Here is an 18,938-nt window from a genome sequence, read left to right as displayed (position 1 = left end):
GCGGCGCACGTGAACAACATCCCGTCCACGGCGGCGCTTGTCGGATGTCGATGTAAGCGGCTCTATGACATAGTTGACCGGAGAGGTGCGTTCGACGATGCGGTATGGTCCATCATACTGCGAGAAAACTTTTGTCGAAAGTCCAGGCATGGTAGAAGGCACGGACAACAAGACAAGGGTGCCGGAGGTTAAGTTCGGATTCGTAGCGTCGCCATCACGATTGGCTTTTTGTCGTTGTTGGTCAGCGGAGGTGAACTTTCGGGCTAATTGACGGCATTCCTCGGCGTATCGGGTGACGGCTGAAACGGGAGCACATTCTGACGCGTCTGGTGTATAAGGCAAAACCGTATCGATGGTATGAGAAGGATCGCGACCGTAGAGAAGAAAGTATGGAGAAAATCCTGTGGTACTTTGTGTAGCCGTATTATATGCGTACGTGACAAATGGGAGGATGATGTCCCAGTTTGTATGCTCCGATGAAACGTACATGGCGAGCATATCACCAAGGGTGCGATTGAAACGCTCTGTAAGTCCGTTAGTTTGAGGATGGTAGGCCGTGGTGGTCCGGTGAACTATGCGGCATTGAGCAAGCAGAGCTTCAACCACATGCGACAGAAACCCACGGCCTCTATCCCTCAGCAGCTCCCGAGGTGGGCCATGACGAAGAATGAAACGATGGAGCAGAAAGGATGCAACGTCACTGGCGGTCGCTGCAGGTAGAGCAGTGGTCTCGGCATAGCGTGTAACGTGATCAGCTGCTACAATAATCCATCGTTTCCCAGCGGGTGTTAGTGGTTGCGGACCGTACAGGTCAGTTCCCACACGGTCGAAGGCACGAGCAGGACACGGAAGCGGCTGTAATAAACCGTGGGCCGCATAAGGCGGAGATTTGCGGCGTTGGCATTGCGGGCACGAGCGGACAAACTTTCAAACTTTTGGACAAAAGTAAACATCCCTCGGCAGTAGTAACGTTGCCGCAGGCGCTCATACGTCTTCAAAACGCCTGCGTGTGCACATTGTGGTCAGTATGGAAAGACGCGCACATGTCGGAACGCAAAGCCCTAGGGATAACCAGGAGCCACTTGCGACCATCGGGCTGGTAGCTCCGTCGATACAAGAGGTTATCCCGGACAGCAAAATGGACAGCCTGGCAACGCAGGGAGTGGGAGATGGGAGATGCAGGCGAGGCAGAAAGGAGATCCAAAAGAGAGGCCACCCAAGGATCCTTGCGCTGTTCTGAGGCGAAGGTGTCGATGTCGACCGAGGATACTGCCTCAGTGGTGGAGAGGGAGGCCGTGTCGGCTGGCAGCGGAGAGCGGGACAGAGCGTCGGCGTCAGTGTACTTGCGACCTGAGCGGTATATGACGTGTATGTCGTATTCTTGAATGCGCAGAGCCCAGCGCGCAAGGCGTCCAGACGGGTCTTTTAAAGAGGTTAACCAACAAAGGGCGTGATGGTCAGTAAACACATTGAAAGGCCTGCCGTATAAATACGGGCGAAACTTCCCGAGTGCCCAAACGATGGCCAGGCATTCTTTTTCTGTGACGCTGTAATTGCGTTACGCTTTAGTCAGCGCACGACTGGCGTAAGCAACGACGTACTCGGAGTAGCCAGACTTGCGCTGCGCAAGGACAGCACCAAGGCCAATACCACTGCCATCGCTATGCACTTCAGTTGGGGCGGTGGGGTCATAGTGTCGCAGTATAGGCGGAGAGGTCACGAGATGGCGTAAGGTCACAAACGCGGTGTCGCACGCAGGAGACCAGGAGGATAGGTCGTTGGCGCCACTTAAGATTTGTGTCAGAGGTGATATTATCGAGGCAAAATTGCGAACAAAGCGTCGGAAGTAAGAACAGAGACCGATGAAGGCGCGGAGTTCTTTGAGTGTCTTAGATTTCGGAAATTCTGCCACGGCGCGAAGTTTGGATGGGTCGGGGCAAATGCTGTCTTGTGATACGACGTGACCCAGAATCACGAGCTTGCGCGCAGCGAACTGGCACTTTTTCAGGTTCAGTTGCAGGCCTGCGTTGGTCAAGGACGTCAACACTTGCCTAAGGCGAAGGAGATGCGTGCTGAAATCAGGGGCGAACACAACGATGTCGTCGAGATAGCACAAACACGTGCTCCATTTTAGGCCGCGCAAGATATTGTCCATGATTCGTTCAAAGGTAGCCGGCGCATTGCATAGGCCAAATGGCATCACATTAAATTCGTATAAACCATCTGGCGTAATGAATGCAGATTTAGGGCGATCAACTGCTGACATCGGGACCTGCCAGTAGCCCGAGCGTAAATCCAACGAAGAGAAGAATTTAGCGCCTTGCAAGCTATCTAGAGCGTCGTCAATGCGCGGTAGAGGGTAGACGTCCTTGCGCGTTATCTTATTGAGACGGCGATAATCGACGCAGAACCGAATGGAACCATCTTTTTTTGTGACGAGAACCACCGGTGATGCCCAAGGGCTATTGGAAGGTCGAATGATGCCGCGCTGAAGCATGTTGTCCACGTGCTCACTGATCACCTGACGCTCCTTGGCGGATACGTGGTACGGGCGCTGCCGCAATTGCGCGTTGGAGCCAGTGTCGATGTGGTGACTGACGGTTGACGAGCGACCCAGAGTAGGCTGAGCGACATCAAAAGAAGAGCGGAACTGGGCAAGCAGGTGAAGAAGCTGGGAGCGCTGCTCGGAAGTAATAATAATAATATATGGGGTTTTACCGTGCCAAAACCACTTTCTGATTATGAGGCACGCCGTAGTGGGGGACTCCGGACATTTTGACCACCTGGGGTTCTTTAACGTGCACCTAAATCTAAGTACACGGGTGTTTTCGCATTTCGCCCCCATCGAAATGCGGCCGCCGTGACCGGGATTCGATCCCGCGACCTCGTGCTCAGCAGCCTAACTCCATAGCCACTGAACAACCACGGCGGGTGCTGCTCGGAAGTAAGGTCATCAGCAATGAAAGGTGTGAATAAGTCAGGTGATGGCGGAGCAGAAGTGAAAAGTGCACAGCAGTTGGTGAGCTCTGCATATGAAGCATCCGGCACGTCGGTTATAAACATGTCATCAATAGGCTGAACATGTCCAAGTGCTTCGCCGCGAAGAGCCATCAGGGCTGTACGAAGCGGATTGCAGACAACGATGGCGCTGAAACCGGCTGAAATGTCAAGCGCGGCGAAAGGCAGGGGAACATCTTTGCGGGTTATGAAGAGTTCCGAAGGAGTGAAGAGGACAGCGCCTTCATAGACAGCGCCACAGAAGACGGGAACAACGGCAGACGAGTACAGCGGTATGGCGATGTCTTCTCGAAGGACTAGCTTAGCGGAAAGAGAAGTGGCGCCGTCAAGGGGCACGTCACACAGAGGTGATAATTCGACTTCAGCACGTGCACAATTGATGACGGCCTTATTTCGCGAAAGAAAGTCCCACCCAAGTATCACGTCGTGAGAACAGGACTGGAGAACCACAAACTCCACAATATAGAGAACGCCCTGAATAACAACTCTAGCTGTACATGCTGCTGAAGGCTGAATTGGCTGCGCGCTTGCTGTGCGAAGACAAAACCCAGAAAGTGGCGTCGTAACTTTTCGTAAAGCGCGAGAGAGGCGTTCGTTTAGGACAGACACGGCTGCTCTATAGTATCAATTAGCGCAACGGTAGGGACGCCGTCAACAGTAAGATCGACAACGTTCGAAGGCGACAATGGAGGACTTGTAAAGATCGATGGCGACGCAGTTCTTGCCTCCTGAACTGCGGCGCTTAGTTTCTCTCTTGCGTGGGTTGAAGGGCGCCGACGCATGGGGGACAACGAGCGGCGACACGGGGAACGACGTGTAAGGACCGGGCGCTCGGCTGGCGGCCTGTTCGACTGCCGACTAAAATAAGTGTCTTGAAAAGGCTGCACGTTGGCGTAGGGAGGCGACTGCACAAACTCATCAGAGTGCAGCATGCGGCGGCGGCAGAGTCATGCAACGTGGCCGGGAATACCGCAGGCATAACATATGGGCCTGTTGTCTTGCGTGCGCCAAGGATTAGTAAAGGTAGGAGCAGGTCGATGAACGGGACTAAGAACGGGTGGTGGCGGCCGAGGATGTAGCTCAACGAGTGGTTGACGAGGGGGCTGCGCGGCGACGGATGCGTAAGTAAGTGGCGCGGCGGCAGGGTACTGCTGGTGCTGCATTGGTAGAGCCTCAGCAACTTGGTCTTCAATAACCCGCCGGAGCGTAGGAGCGAGCTGTGTAGGAGGCTGTTGCGGCAGCGGCTGCTGTAGCTCAGCGAAGGGTAGCAGAGAAAGCTGACGTGCAACTTCCTCCCGCACGAAAGCTTGGATTTGTGTGAGCAAGGAGGAACGATCAGAGAAGGCTGTCATGGAAGAGAGGGCCTCGTCAGCCACTGAGGGGTGCCTAGTCAACTCGCGCTGCCTCCTCAACTCATCGTAGCTTTGGCACAAGTTTATGAGCTCTGCTACGGTGCGCGGGCTCTTGGCGATCAACATTTGGAAAATGTCATCGGCGATGCCCTTCAAAATGTGCTTCAATTTGTCATTTTCGGGCATAGACGCATCCACACGTTTGCATAGGTCGAGAACCTCTTCAATATAACAGGTGAATGTTTCACCGGGTTGTTGCGCTCGCTCTCGCAACCGCTGCTCGGCGCGCAACTTGTGGACGGCAGGGCAACCGAAAACTTCAGCGAAACTGGCCTTGAACGCGGACCAGGACTGAAAGTCGGCTTCGTGATTTTTAAACCACAGGTGAGCCACTCCCGCAAGGTAGAATATGAAGGCATTTAACTTGGCGGTATCATCCCATCGATTGTGCAAGCTCATCCGTTCGTACGTAGCCAACCGGTCATTGACGTCCTGTTCATCCGTACCGCTCAAAACCGCTGGATGGCGTTGCGGGACAGCGCCAGAGCAGGCAACGGGGGGTGGCGGCGGCGTCGGCTGAGGTGAGTCAGGCATGACGGGAGGCAGAGTCCGAGACCGGAGTTCCAGGGTGCAGATGTCCTTGAGTACCCCGCACCTCGACCAATTGTAATGGGTGCACAGAACAGTTCCGAGGGTAGCGTCTCTTCGTGACCGAGGAGGCAGGTGACGCAGAACAGGAACAGCTGGTGGCCTGAACGGCTCACACTCGTGCCAAGCACTGGCGATCCGGCTGGCCCACTGGTTGCACAGCAGGCATGGAAGAGACGATCTGGCTGGCCTTGTTATTGTGCTCTTCTTCTTCATTACAGCTCCTATTTTCTATGGAGAAAAGTTTACTGTAAATTTATTTGCTTTTGCTCCTGTATCTGCCATGTTGTATCCACAATGACATAGTGGTTTCGTCTTCACAGTAAAATGGAATTCCTAAATTTTCAAAATAGAAATTTCTCCTATCTTTCACTCGTCTTGCCGAGTTACCTGAGCTGTGCATTGTGCCCAGTCACATTAATTAGGATTGTTATATACAGGAGTTTGTTGCCTTATCAAATTTTCCACATTGTACATGTGTAATTGCCAAACTGAACTCTCACGAGCCCTTCTTATTTTGGTAATGCAGGATGCAAGATTCCAGCATAGCCATGCGCTGCATTTATTGGTCAAGATGCTCAGAGAATAGAGACCCTGCACCCCATGGCTAACCATGAACAGTATTTTTTTTAAGCCAAATGCAATTCGCTGAACAATTGAATTTTCGCAGCTCAAATGTTTGCCATATTTTTCCTAATTTTGATTGAGTTAATTTTCATTGTTCAGTATATTTGTAATGTTTGATCCAACCATTTCTTGTTCGCAAATATTATCAGTGGGATATATAAATTGAACTTATGCATGACTGCCCGTGTTCTTTCAACAAAATAGTTTAATCAGCAGTGGTTAGTTTTATCAGGCCTCCATTGATACTGCACTTTGCACCCAAACAGTAGTAGATCTGGAATATCCAGTCCTTTCTTTTATAGTAAGAAAAGAACCCATTTTCAAACTACATATTGTATAACAGACCAGTGCCTTCGGGTTACAAAACAAAAATTTAAAGAAACCGGAATTGTGATAAGAATATCTGCTACACAGCACCTTTATTTAGCCCAGAGAACTCTCCTTTCATATATAATGAAGAAGAAGAGCACAAGAACAAGGCCAGCCAGATCGTCTCTGCCATGCCTGCTGTGCAACCAGTGGGCCAGCCGGATCGCCAGTACTTGGCACGAGCGTGAGCCATTCGGGCAACCAGATGTCCCTGCTCTGCGTCACCTGCCTCCTCGGTTACGAAGAGACGTTACCCTCGGAACTTTTCAGTGCACCTATTACAATTGGTGGAGGTGCGGGATACTCAAGAACATCTACACCCTGGAACTCCGGTCTCGGACTCTGCCTCCCGTCATGCCTGACTCTCCGCAGCCGACGTCGCCGCCACCCCCAGTTGCCTGCTCTGGCGCTGTCCCGCAACGCCATCCAGCCGTTTTCAGCGGTACAGATGAACAGGACGTCAATGAGTGGTTGGCTACGTACGAACGGGTGAGCTTGCACAATCGATGGGATGATACCGCCAAGTTAAATGCCATCATATTCTACCTTGCGGGAGTGGCTCACCTATGGTTTAAAAATCACGAAGCCTACTTTCAGTCATGGTCCGCGTTTAAGGCCAGTTTCGCTGAAATTTTCGGTCGCCCTGCCGTCCACAAGTTGCGCGCCGAGCAGCGGTTGCGAGAGCGAGCGCAACAACCCGGTGAAACATTCACCTGGTACATCGAAGAGGTTCTCGACCTGTGCGAACGTGTGGATGCTTCTATGCCCGAAAATGAGACATTGAAGCACATTTTGAAGGGCATCGCCAATGACATTTTTCAAATGTTAATCGCCAAGAGCCCGCGCACCGTAGCAGAGCTCATAAACTTGTGCCAAAGCTACGACGAGTTGAGAAGGCAGCGCGATCTTACCAGGCGCCCCTTAGTGGCTGACGAGGCCCTCTCTTCCATGACCGTCCTCCCTGATCGCTCCCCCCTGCTCACACAAATCCAAGCTTTCGTGCGGAAGGAAATTGCACGTCAGCTCTCTCTAATGCCCTTCGCTGAGCTACAGCACCCGCTGCCGTCACAGCCTCCTACACAGCTCGCCCCTACGCTCCGGCGGGTTATTGAAGAGCAAGTTGCTGAGGCTCTACCTATGCAAGCATCAGCAACTTGCTGATGCTTGCAAGCATCAGCAAGTTCTTGCAAGCATCAGAAGGCTGCACTTCAGCCAGTGCAGCCTTCAGCAGCATGCACAGATAGAGTTGTTATTCAGGACGTTTTCTATATTGTGGAGTTTGTGGTTCTTCAGTCCTGCTCGCACGTTGTGATACTTGGGTGGGACTTTCTTTCGCGAAATAACGCCGTCATCAATCGTGCACGTGCTTAAGTCGAATTATCGCCTCTGTGTGACGTACCCCTCGTCGGCGCCACATCTCTTCCCGCAAAGCTAGTCCTTCGAGAAGACATCGCCATACCGCAGTACTAGTCTGCCGTTGTTCCCGTCTTCTGTGGCGCTGTCTCTGAAGGCGCTGTCCTCTTCACTCCTTCGGAACTCTTCATAACCCGCAAAGATGTTCCCCTCTCTTTCGCCACGCTTGACATTTCAGCCGGTTTCAGCGCCATCGTTGTCTGCAATCCGCTTCCTACAGCCCTGACGGCTCTTTGCGGTGAAGCACTAGGCCATGTTCAGCCTCTTGATGACATGTTTATAACCGACGTGCCGGATGCTTCGTATACAGAGCTCACTGACTTCTGTGCACTTTCCACTTCTGCTCCGCCATCACTTGACTTATTCACACCTTTCATTGCCGATGACCTTACTTCCGAGCAGCGCACCCAGCTTCTTCACCTGCTTGCCCAGTTCCGTTCTTCTTTTGATGTCGCTCAGCCTACTCTGGGTCGCATGTCAACCGTCAGCCACCACATCGACAATGGCTCCAACGTGCCATTGCGGCAGCGCCCGTACCGCGTATCCGCCAAAGAACGTCAGGTGATCAGTGAGCATGTGGACGACTTGCTTCAGCGCGGCGTCATTCGACCTTCCAATAGCCCGTGGGCATCACCGGTGGTTCTCCTCACAAAAAAAAAGATGGTTCTATTCGGTTCTGCGTCGATTATCGCCGTCTCAACAAGATAACGCGCAAGGACGTCTACCCTCTACCGCGCATTGACGACGCTCTAGATAGCTTGCAAGGCGCTAAATTCTTCTCTTCGTTGGATTTACGCTCGGGCTACTGGCAGGTCCCGATGTCAGCAGTTGATCGCCCTAAAACTGCAATCGTTACGCCAGATGGTTTATACGAATTTAATGTGATGCCATTTGGCCTATGCAATGCGCCGGCTACCTTTGAACGAATCATGGACAATATCTTGCGCGGCCTAAAATGGAGCACGTGTTTGTGCTATCTCGACGACATCGTTGTGTTCGCCCCTGATTTCAGCACGCATCTCCTTCGCCTTAGGCAAGTGTTGACGTCCTTGACCAACGCAGGCCAGCAGCTGAACCTGAAAAAGTGCCAGTTCGCCGCGCGCAAGCTCATGATTCTGGGCCACGTCGTATCACAAGACAGCATTTGCCCCGAACCATCCAAACTTCGCGCCGTGGCAGAATTTCCGAAACTAAGAGACTCAAAGAACTCCGCGCCTTCATCGGTCTCTGTTCTTACTTCCGACGCTTTGTTCGCAATTTTGCCTCGATAATATCACCTCTGACACAACTCTTAAGTGGCGCCAACGACCTATCCTCCTGGTCTCCTGCGTGCGACACCGCGTTCGTGACCTTACGCCGCCTCCTGACCTCTCCGCTTATACTGCGACACTATGACCCCACCGCCCCAACTGAAGTGCATACCGATGCCAGTGGTATTGGCCTTGGCGCTGTCCTTGCGCAGCGCAAGTCCGGCTACTACGAGTACGTCGTTGCTTACGCCAGTCGTGCGCTGACCAAAGCGGAACGCAATTACAGCGTCACAGAAAAAGAATGCCTGGCCATCGTTTGGGCACTCGGGAAGTTTCGCCCCTATTTATACGGCAGGCCTTTCAATGTGGTTACTGACCATCACGCCCTTTGTTGGTTATCCTCTTTAAAAGACCCGTCTGGACGCCTTGCCAGCTGGGCTCTGCGCATTCAAGAATACGATATACACGTCATCTACCGCTCAGGTCGCAAGCACACTGACGCCGACGCTCTGTCCCGCTCTCCGCTGCCAGCCGACACGGCCTCCCTCTCCGCCATTGAGGCGGTATCCTCGGTCGACATCGACACCTGCGCATCAGAACAGCGCAAAGATCCTTTGGTGGCCTCTCTTCTGGATATCATTTCTGGCTCGCCTGCATCTCCCAACTCCCGCTCCCTGCGTCGCCAGGCTGTCCATTTTGCTGTCCGGGATAACCTCTTGTATCGACGCAACTTCCAGCCCGATGGTCGCAAATGGCTCCTGGTTATCCCTAGGACTTTGCGTTCCGACATGTGCGCGTCTTCCCATACTGACCCACAATGTGCACACGCAGGCCTTTTGAAGACGTATGAGCGCCTGCGGCAACGTTACTGCTGGCGAGGAATGTTTACTTTTGTCCAAAAGTTTGTCCGCTCGTGCCCGCAATGCCAACGCCGCAAATCTCCGCCTCACCCGGTCCACGGTTTATTAGAGCTGCTTCCGTGTCCTGCTCGTGCCTTCGACCGTGTGGGAATTGACCTGTACGGGCCGCTACCACTAACACCCGCTGGGAAACGATCGATTATTGTAGCAGTTGATCACCTTACACGCTATGCCGAGACCGCTGCTCTACCTGCAGCGACCGCCAGTGACGTTGCATCCTTTCTGCTCCATTGTTTCATTCTTCGTCATGGTCCACCTCGGGAGCTGCTGAGCGATAGAGGCCGTGGGTTTCTGTCGCATGTGGTTGAAGCTCTGCTTGCTCAATGCCGCATAGTTCACCGGACCACCACGGCCTACCATCTTCAAACTAACGGACTTACAGAGCGTTTCAATCGCACCCTTGGTGATATGCTCGCCATGTACGTTTCATCGGAGCATACAAACTGGGACATCATCCTCCCATTTGTCACGTACGCATATAATACGGCTACACAAAGTACCACAGGATTTTCTCCATACTTTCTTCTCTACGGTCGTGATCCTTCTCATACCATCGATACGGTTTTGCCTTATACACCAGACGCGTCAGAATGTGCTCCCGTTTCAGCCGTCACCCGATACGCCGAGGAATGCCGTCAATTAGCCCGAGAGTTCACCTCCGCTGACCAACAACGACAAAAAGCCAATCGTGATGGCGACGCTACGAATCCGAACTTCACCCCCGGCACCCTTGTCTTGTTGTCCGTGCCTTCTACCATGCCTGGACTTTCGACAAAACTTTTCTCGCCGTATGATGGACCATACCGCATCGTCGAACGCACCTCTCCGGTCAACTATGTCATAGAGCCGCTTACATCGACATCCGACAAGCGCCGCCGTGGACGGGATGTTGTTCACGTGCGCCGCCTGAAACGATTCTATGACCCGCTCGTCTCCACGTCGTAAGTCGCCAGGATGGTTCCCCTTTTGCTCCGGGGGTAAGTGTAATGAAGAAGAAGAGCACAAGAACAAGGCCAGCCAGATCGTCTCTGCCATGCCTGCTGTGAAACCAGTGGGCCAGCCGGATCGCCAGTGCTTGGCACGAGTGTGAGCCGTTCGGGCAACCAGCTGTTCCTGCTCTGCGTCGCCTGCCTCCTCGGTTACGAAGAGACGTTACCCTCGGAACTGTTGAGTGCACCCATTACACAAAAAGAAAAAAACTATTATGCGAAGCATATTACGAGGGCTCAACCCAGCTCCTCAGGCGCGGCGGTGTCGCCTTGAATACCACGTGACACCGTGACGTCACGACAGAGGAGAAGTGGCTTTGGCTCAACTCTTGCAAGATGGGCTGGGTGGGAATCGAACCAGGGTCTCCGGAGTGTGAGACGGAGACGCTACCACTGAGCCACGAGTACGATGCTTCAAAGCGGTACAAAAGCGCCTCTAGTATATGCGGTGTTGCCTTAGAAACGAGCTATTTCTAAGGCTCAGGCGTGCGTCGCTTGCCCAGGCGCACATTTCGTTGCCGCGCCGAACGCTGCGTTGCTCGACGCTCACCGCGTCCAATGCGGGGCGTCCAAGGCGAAGCAGAGTAACGCATGAGTTGTTTCTTCGTCTAGCCGAACCAAATATAGCCAAGCAACAGCAGTTCACCAAGCTAAACAGTGGTTCAACAACTATGCTAGTATGCTTCGCATCCTGGGCTTAACCTTACCTAAGCCACAGCCATTTTTTTAGGTTTTAAAAAATTTACATATTTTCTGTGCTAGAGCAACCTTGTTCGAAAGAGATAATTAGCACTAATGCTCCTGGCTTAAACCTTATTTAAAGCAGGTGCATGCTTGGAAAATATTGTTTCAGACTCAAATGTTGGCCAGTTATGCCTTTCGTCGACTTTCCAAACTTTCATACTGTTTTGCCATTACATTGGTGTACGAAATAACTGGTGTGCTTCTTGTGTTTCCTCTGCATATCGCTTACTTCCTAATTCACCTTTGCAATATCCTTTTTTTTTCAAGGCATCAAAACTTGAATTTTCGTTCGTTGGAGCTTAATAATGATAATTTATTCTTTTATGTGGACCAATACACTGCGAGGTCAATTCAGGCTCTTTCAGTGACACTGTACATAGTTTCTGCTCTAATGAGAACAGATTTGATCAATACGTATATTTTTAAATTCCTTTGTGGGAAATGTACATGTTCTTGTACTTACCGATGTGTTTGTAATTGTGCATGTTTAGATTTCATGTGATTTATGTATATCTTCTACTCTGTATTGTAGCATGCAATAAATATATTTACATTTTTCTTGAAAATTCAGCATATATCTTACAAGTCTGCGTTCCACGTTATACGGATCTGGAAATCGTTGAAACCGTTGGTGTTGATATACATGCTCAAGAGTGTCAAATTTTCTAGGTAGTACTTGAGCAGCGAAGGCAGGTTTTGCAATAAACACCATGAATTACTAATAGGAATGTGATCAACATGTATAGTTATTGTTTATGCCCATCGAAGCTTCAAGGACGGCTGTTGGTTTGGTATCCCAACTTGAACCTCCCGGCACACATGAGAGTTAGGCGTGGATCACTGTCATCATCATCAACAACCTGGCTACGCCCACTGCAGGACAAAGGCCTCTCCCATACTTCTCCAACTACTCCGGTCATATGCTGATTGTGACCATGTCGTCCCTGCAAACTTCTTAATCTCATCCGCCCACCTAACTTTCAGCCACCCCCTGCAACGCTTCCCTTCGCTTGGAATCCAGTTCGTAACCCTTAATGAACATCGGTTATCTTCCCTCCTCATTACATGTCCTGCCCATGCCCATTTATTTTTCTTGATTTCAACTAAGATGTCATTAACTCGCGTTTGTTCCCTCACCCAATCTGGTATTTTCTTATCCCTTAACGTTACACCTATCATTCTTCTTTCCATAGCTCGTAGCATCGACCTCAATTTAAGTGGAACCCTTTTCGTAAGCCTCCAGGTTTCTGCCCCGTACGTGAGTACTGGTAAGACACAGCTGTTATACACTTTTCTCTTGAGGGATAATGGCAACCTGCTGTTCATGATCTGAGAATGCCTTCTGATTATTTCAGTCTCATGGTCGGGATCCGCGGTCACTACCACTTCCAGTGCCTCCCCTATTGCAAAAACCAGCGCCACTGGGACCCAGTGCGCCGGATTATGGGCCCAGTGCAGCGCGCTGGACGCTGGGAAGGCGCTGGGAAGGCGTGGCGTACTGGGAGGCACTGGCTACTCGTCCGAAAAACAGCTCTAGCGCGTTAAATACGCGGTGCCTGGACACCGTATATATTTTTTTGAATACAGAAAGCAAAGAAGAACGCTTTAGTGCAATAAAAAAAAGAAAAAACGTGAAAAATAAAATTGCTCCGACAAGGATTCGAACGACCAACCTGCAGATCCCAAGCTTGTCACTTTACCACTACGCCACGCCACTTTTTTTTTTCTTTATTACCGGCTTGGCAAGTACATACAAATATTGTCAAATAAAACCAAATGTTAAAACGTCTAGTCGTTACTAAGACTGACGTGTCATGTTAAAATGGCTTCATCGAAGCCAAACTGTCCAACACTGAAAGCCAATTTGGCGGATCACTTAGCAGTTTCAACACTTCGCTTGTATAATTAACATTCTCGGTAAAATAATACATTGCTGGCCTTGCATCAACATCAGCATTGCATACAGCCATACGAGTTCGCCACACACTTTGCATACACAATAGCATCAACATGTCCACCGGCACACCGTCAGGTTCAGCACATGGCAAAAATCTTATTCCGAACGCAGTGATAGGAAGCTCCTTTTTTAATGTTCTTTGCAGGATGTCCCAAAGAAAGCGGGCATCGTGGCAGTCAAGAAAAATATGTTCGACAGTTTCTTCCTTGTTACATATAAGACAGTTGTCTGACCATGGGACAAACAAGCCCTTGCTTCTTAGCCATGGCTTAACAGGCAGTGTGCCGGTATGCAGTTTGAAAAAGAATGATTTTGTGTTAGCTCGTACTGGCATATTATTGACTCGTTTGAAAACATCTCGTTCAGGCCCTAAGTAATACATAGAACGATACACTGGTGTAGGTACAAACACTTCGACAAGATCCTTATACACTTGTTTTCGTGACACTGCTACCAAGTAGTCTTTCGAAAAACGAGCGTTTAGAAGACGTATCGCCATAGAAACTTCACGCAGATAGCCCTTTAGTGTCATCGGTTTGATTGCGTGCGATGATACAACAAAATCGGGCAAAACGTCGCGCAATCTCACTTGGATTACCGTTCGCAGAAACCCATCGCTTTGGTTGCGAAAGAAAACAAATCTCGACACAAGTTGCTTGAAAAACAAATGCGTTAAACCAAGTCCCCCATTGCGCAATGTGTGAAACAGATTACTTCTGCTCGTGCGTTCCCACACCGAACCCCAAATAAACTCTGCACGCTGCTAAGCAAGAGGACAAGCGAGATCTCTGCGTTTAAGAGTGAATATTTACCTCTTATGCCGAAAATTGATGGTCAACTCAAGGATGCCCTTGAGAGGCCGATTTCTGTAGCAGAAATTGAAAAGGCTATAGATGACCTTAGTGTAAGGAAATCGCCTGGACCGGATGGGCTTGGGGCAGCGATATATAAAATTTTCAAGGTTGAAATGGCTGAGGCTCTGCACCGCGTCATAACCAAGTGTTACGAACAAAAATGGACGCCTCCTTCTTTCCGACAGACACACGTAGTACTGATACCTAAATCAACAGACCCCATTAAACTTCAATCCGTAGAGACCTACCGGCCAATAAGCTTAGCAAATATTGATTATAAAGTATTTATGAAGGTGCTCGCCCATCGCCTTCAAAGTGTAGTCAAATCCCTAGTAGGTACACATTAGACATGCGGTATAAAAGGCAGGACTATATTCACAAATATACATATAGCGCGAAGCATACTTGAATGTTGCGATACGATGGGAGATCATGTAGCTATGCTACAACTAGATTTGGCCAAAGCTTTTGACAGGGTGTCCCACGAAATACTGTTTATACTTCTTGATCATGTTAATGTCGGATCAGTCATTTTGGACGGGGTAAAAATGATGTATGATGGTTGTACCACAAACTTAATTATTAACAACAAACTGAGCAGGCGGATTGCAGTAATGTCTAGCATAAAGCAAGGCTGTCCGACCTCGGCCTTGCTCTTTGCACTTTATTTAGAACCTTTCTGTTTAAAGTTACTACATAACCATAATATTCGCGGGTACACATTCCTTGGTAGAGAAATAAAAGTTTTAGCTTATGCCGACGACATAGCAGTGTTCTGTCGTGATAAACAGAGCATTGCAGAAGCTGTGAGGGAAGCCCAAGCTTTTTGCAAGGCTTCCGGTAGTGCCATAAGTTGGTCAAAATGTTTAGGGCTTTGGCACGGGAATTGGCCAGATGCACCAGAGGTCTTTTGCAAAATGCAATGGAGTGTATTACCCGGCACTTAACTTGGGGTTCCACTCAGTGCCTACCGTGAGCCAATCGAATACTGGACGAGCGAGAGAGACGGAATGAAAGAGCAAACTAACAAATGGGGAGGCCACAACTTTTCGATGTTTGCTAGGGCCAAAGTATGTAATATCTTTTTAGTAGCTAAAGTGTTCTACGTCCTGCAGGTGCTATGCATGAGCCGATCTTCAATTCAAGAAATACACAGAGTGTTTGCAGAGTTTATTTGGGGTTCGGTGTGGGAACGCACGAGCAGAAGTAATTTGTTTCACACATTGCGCAATGGGGGACTTGGTTTAACGCATTTGTTTTTCAAGCAACTTGTATCGAGATTTGTTTTCTTCCGCGACCAAAGCGATGGGTTTCTGCGGACGGTAATCCAAGTGAGATTGCGCGACGCTTTGCCCGATTTTGTTGTATCGTCGCACGCAATCAAACCGATGGCACTAAAGGGATATCTGCGTGAAGTTTCCATGGCGATACGTCTTCTAAACGCTCGTTTTTCGAAAGACTACTTGTTTGCAGTGTCACGAAAACAATTGTATAAGGATCTTGTTGAAGTGTTTATACCTACACCAGTGTATCGTTCTACGTATTACAACGCCACGCCACCACACGGAAATTCGCGGATAATTTGCCATGTCAAAGCCGAGAAGCAGTTTGTTTCGCAGAGCTATACGTCTCGTACAGATATGGTTAATGCGCTATCGCCCAGCAACTAAAACTCACGCCTGTACCAGAAAGAAAAGGTTGCTGTCCGTATTCAGCAGTGTGCTTGGAAGTGCCACACCATCGATTTTAACTTGCGATTGCTGTTTTAACTTCGAAAACAAATCCTAAATGAACCGCCGACCCGGGATGGTGTATGGCCTGTTACTGGCGAATTCGATAGCCATTTCTGGTTCTTCACGCAGTGGATATGCACCGTTTCCTTAGTGCAGTGATGCCTTTCAGTCAAGACGCCTGGCTAGTCATAGATCTCCGTCAGAGAAGCGCGGGCTAGTGCTGGGAGCCTTCGGCGATAGCACATATACCTGTGTTTATGACGCGTCACGTCTGCGGTCATCGCTTCTTATGCTGGCACTGTAGACATGAAAAAAATGTTTATTTAAGAACATCGATGCGAAAGCTGACAGAGAGTGATTTATCCTTGTTAGATTTCTTGATTCCTGCGCCTAGACACTCCCAGAGGATAGACTCGGTGGATACGCTAGGCCTAAGCTTCGGCGGGGAGCGATCTCGGCGCGGGTAGTTAAAATAGCAATCGCAAGTGAAAATCGATGTTGTGGCACTGCGAAGCATACTGCTGAATACGGACAGCCACTTTTTATTTCTGGTACAGGCGTGAGCTTTAGCTGCTGGGCGATAGCGCATCAATTATGTCTGCACGAGACGTAGCTCTGCGAAACAAACTGCTTCTCGGCTTTGACATGGCAAATTATCCGCGAATTTCCGTGTGGTGGCGTGGCGTAGTGGCCTACAAAAAAAAAGAAAAAAGTGGCGTGGCGTAGTGGTAAAGTGACGGGCTTGGGATCTGCTGGTCGGTCGTTCGAATCCTTGTCGGAGCAATTTTATTTTTTACGTTTTCTTTTTCTTTTTTATTGCACTAAAGCGTTCTTCCTTGCTTTCTGTATTCAAAAAAATATATACGGTGTCCAGGCACCGCATACTTAACGCGCTAGAGATGTTTTTCGGACGAGTAGCCAGTGCGTCTCAGTAGGCCGCGCCTTCCCAGCGCCTCCCCAGCGTCCAGCGCGCTGCACTGGGCCCATAATCCGGCGCACTGGGTACCAGTGGCGCTGGTTTACGGTAGGTAGCGATTGCTACCTACCGTAAACTGCTGTTCCCTTCTGAGACTGTTAAAAATTGCTTTGGTTTTCTGCCTGTATCCCCGTATCACCCACAGACAAATGGTCTCGTCGAGCGCACTAACAGAACTTTGACCAACATGCTTTCGTTGTGCGTCGACTCCAGGCACAAAAAACGGGGATGATATCATGGGTTTAGTCATATACGCCTACAACGCTGCAATGCATGTAACTACCGGCTACAGTATTTTCTATCTTTTTTATGTCAGACCACTCCGCATCTTCCTTGACACCATCCTACCTTCTACTCCTCATGCAAACTCTCCTATTGCCGAGACTATCCACGTCTTTATAGAAGCTTCCGACTTCCTGGTCATCATGACTCGATGTAGGGGCTTCCCCCTGCATGACCTTCAATTTGTACCTCTTACTAGGTTTCACAAGAAAACCTGCCACCCTCTCGTTAATGCTACAGAAGTCCTGTATGTTACCAGGTATATCCTTATTAATCAGGAATCCGACTCCTAGTTTTCGTCTCACCGCTAAGCGTCGGTAGCACAGGACGTGCCCGCTTTTTAGCACTGTATATCGTTCTTTTGTCCTCATAACCTCACTGAGCCATAGTATATTCCATTTACTGCCCGCTAATTCCTCCAGTAGCACTTCTAGACTCGCCTCACTAGATAACGTTCTAGCGTTAAACGTTGCCAGGTTCAGATTCCAATGGCGGCCTGTCCGGACCCAGCGATTCTTAGCACCTTCTGCTGCGTCACAGGTCTGACCACCGCCGTGGTCAGTTGATTCGCAGCTACTGGGGACTGAGGGCCGGGGTTTGATTGTTGTATTCATATAGGAGGTTGTGGTTAAGTACTGCACCAGGGTGGCCAATCCTGCTCTGGTGAGGGAGTGCGTTACCCGTTCTGGTCACCGGGATCAGGCCGCACTCCAGGCCTTCTTAGTGCAATGTTATCAACACGCTGATGTTTTTCTTTTTTTTAATCCGGTGGAAAATTACGCGGCACCGGGATTCGAACCACGGTCCTCTTGCACGCGAGGCGGATGCTCTACTTCTACGCCACCGGTGCCACATATTCCGCGTTAAAATCGGAGCATGGAGTGCAAGCAAGTCCGAATCAACGCTTTGCTTAAGCCTCGTGCCACGCGTCTCGCCCTGGCATTATGCTGCCGTCATACGAGTCTGCTGTCGTCGCGCAGTCATTGCCACGCTGTTGATCATCCGCTGTCGTCGCGCCTCGGTCATTATACCGTTGTCGTAATCGTATTGCTGTCGTGCCATCTTCGCAAAGCTGCCGCCATGACCGTCGCGCTGTGGGACGCCATCTGCTTCCTCGTCATTCTAACGTGTTCACACCGTTCTTGTCACGCCGTCATCGTTCAGCCTTCATTTCGTTGCCGCCTTAGTAACGGCAGCCTCGTCATGCCGTGGTCGTCATTCCAGCGACACCGTAAACACGCACGCTCCCATCACACACAACTGGACGTCAACTAGTTTTACACCGCTAAGCTATCGCTTGATTTGAACAGTCAGCACTCTTTGCTGGCAATCCTTTTTCTTTCATTATAGCTTTCATTGATTACGAGAAAGCGTTTGATTCTGTCGAAACCTCAGCAGTCATGGAGGCACTACGGAATCAGGGTGTAGACGAGACGTGTGTAAAAATACTGAAAGACATCTATAGCGGCTCCACAGCCACCGTAGTCCTCCATAAAGAAAGCCAAAAATCCCAATAAGTAAAGGCGTCAAACAGGGAGATACGATCTCTCCTATGCTATTCAAAGAGAATTCACAGGAGGTATTCTGAGACCTGGATAGGGAAGAATTGGGGATAACAGTTAATGGAGAATACCTTAGTAACTTGCGATTCACTGATGATAATGCCTTGCTTAGTAACTCGGGGGACGAATAGCAATGCATGCTCACTGACCTGCACAGTCAAAGCAGAAGGGTGGGTACAAAAATTAATCTGCAGAAAACTAAAGTAATATTTAACTGTCTCGAAGAGAATAGCAGCTTACGATA

At 49.8% G+C, this 18,938-nt stretch overlaps 1 protein-coding gene across 1 annotated transcript in view; it reads right to left on the bottom strand.

The window, feature by feature from the left end:
* LOC139055343 (uncharacterized) overlaps window positions 1-18,938 on the bottom strand; it is a 205,107-nt gene that overhangs the window by 170,722 nt on the left and 15,447 nt on the right. The gene's annotated exons all lie outside the window — the stretch shown is intronic.

Source organism: Dermacentor albipictus, chromosome 2 (assembly GCF_038994185.2).
Source record: "Dermacentor albipictus isolate Rhodes 1998 colony chromosome 2, USDA_Dalb.pri_finalv2, whole genome shotgun sequence".
NCBI classification, from domain to species: Eukaryota; Metazoa; Arthropoda; class Arachnida; order Ixodida; family Ixodidae; genus Dermacentor; species Dermacentor albipictus.
The sequence above is the reverse complement of the archived record's forward strand: the minus strand, read 5'-3'. Positions and strand labels throughout refer to the sequence as shown.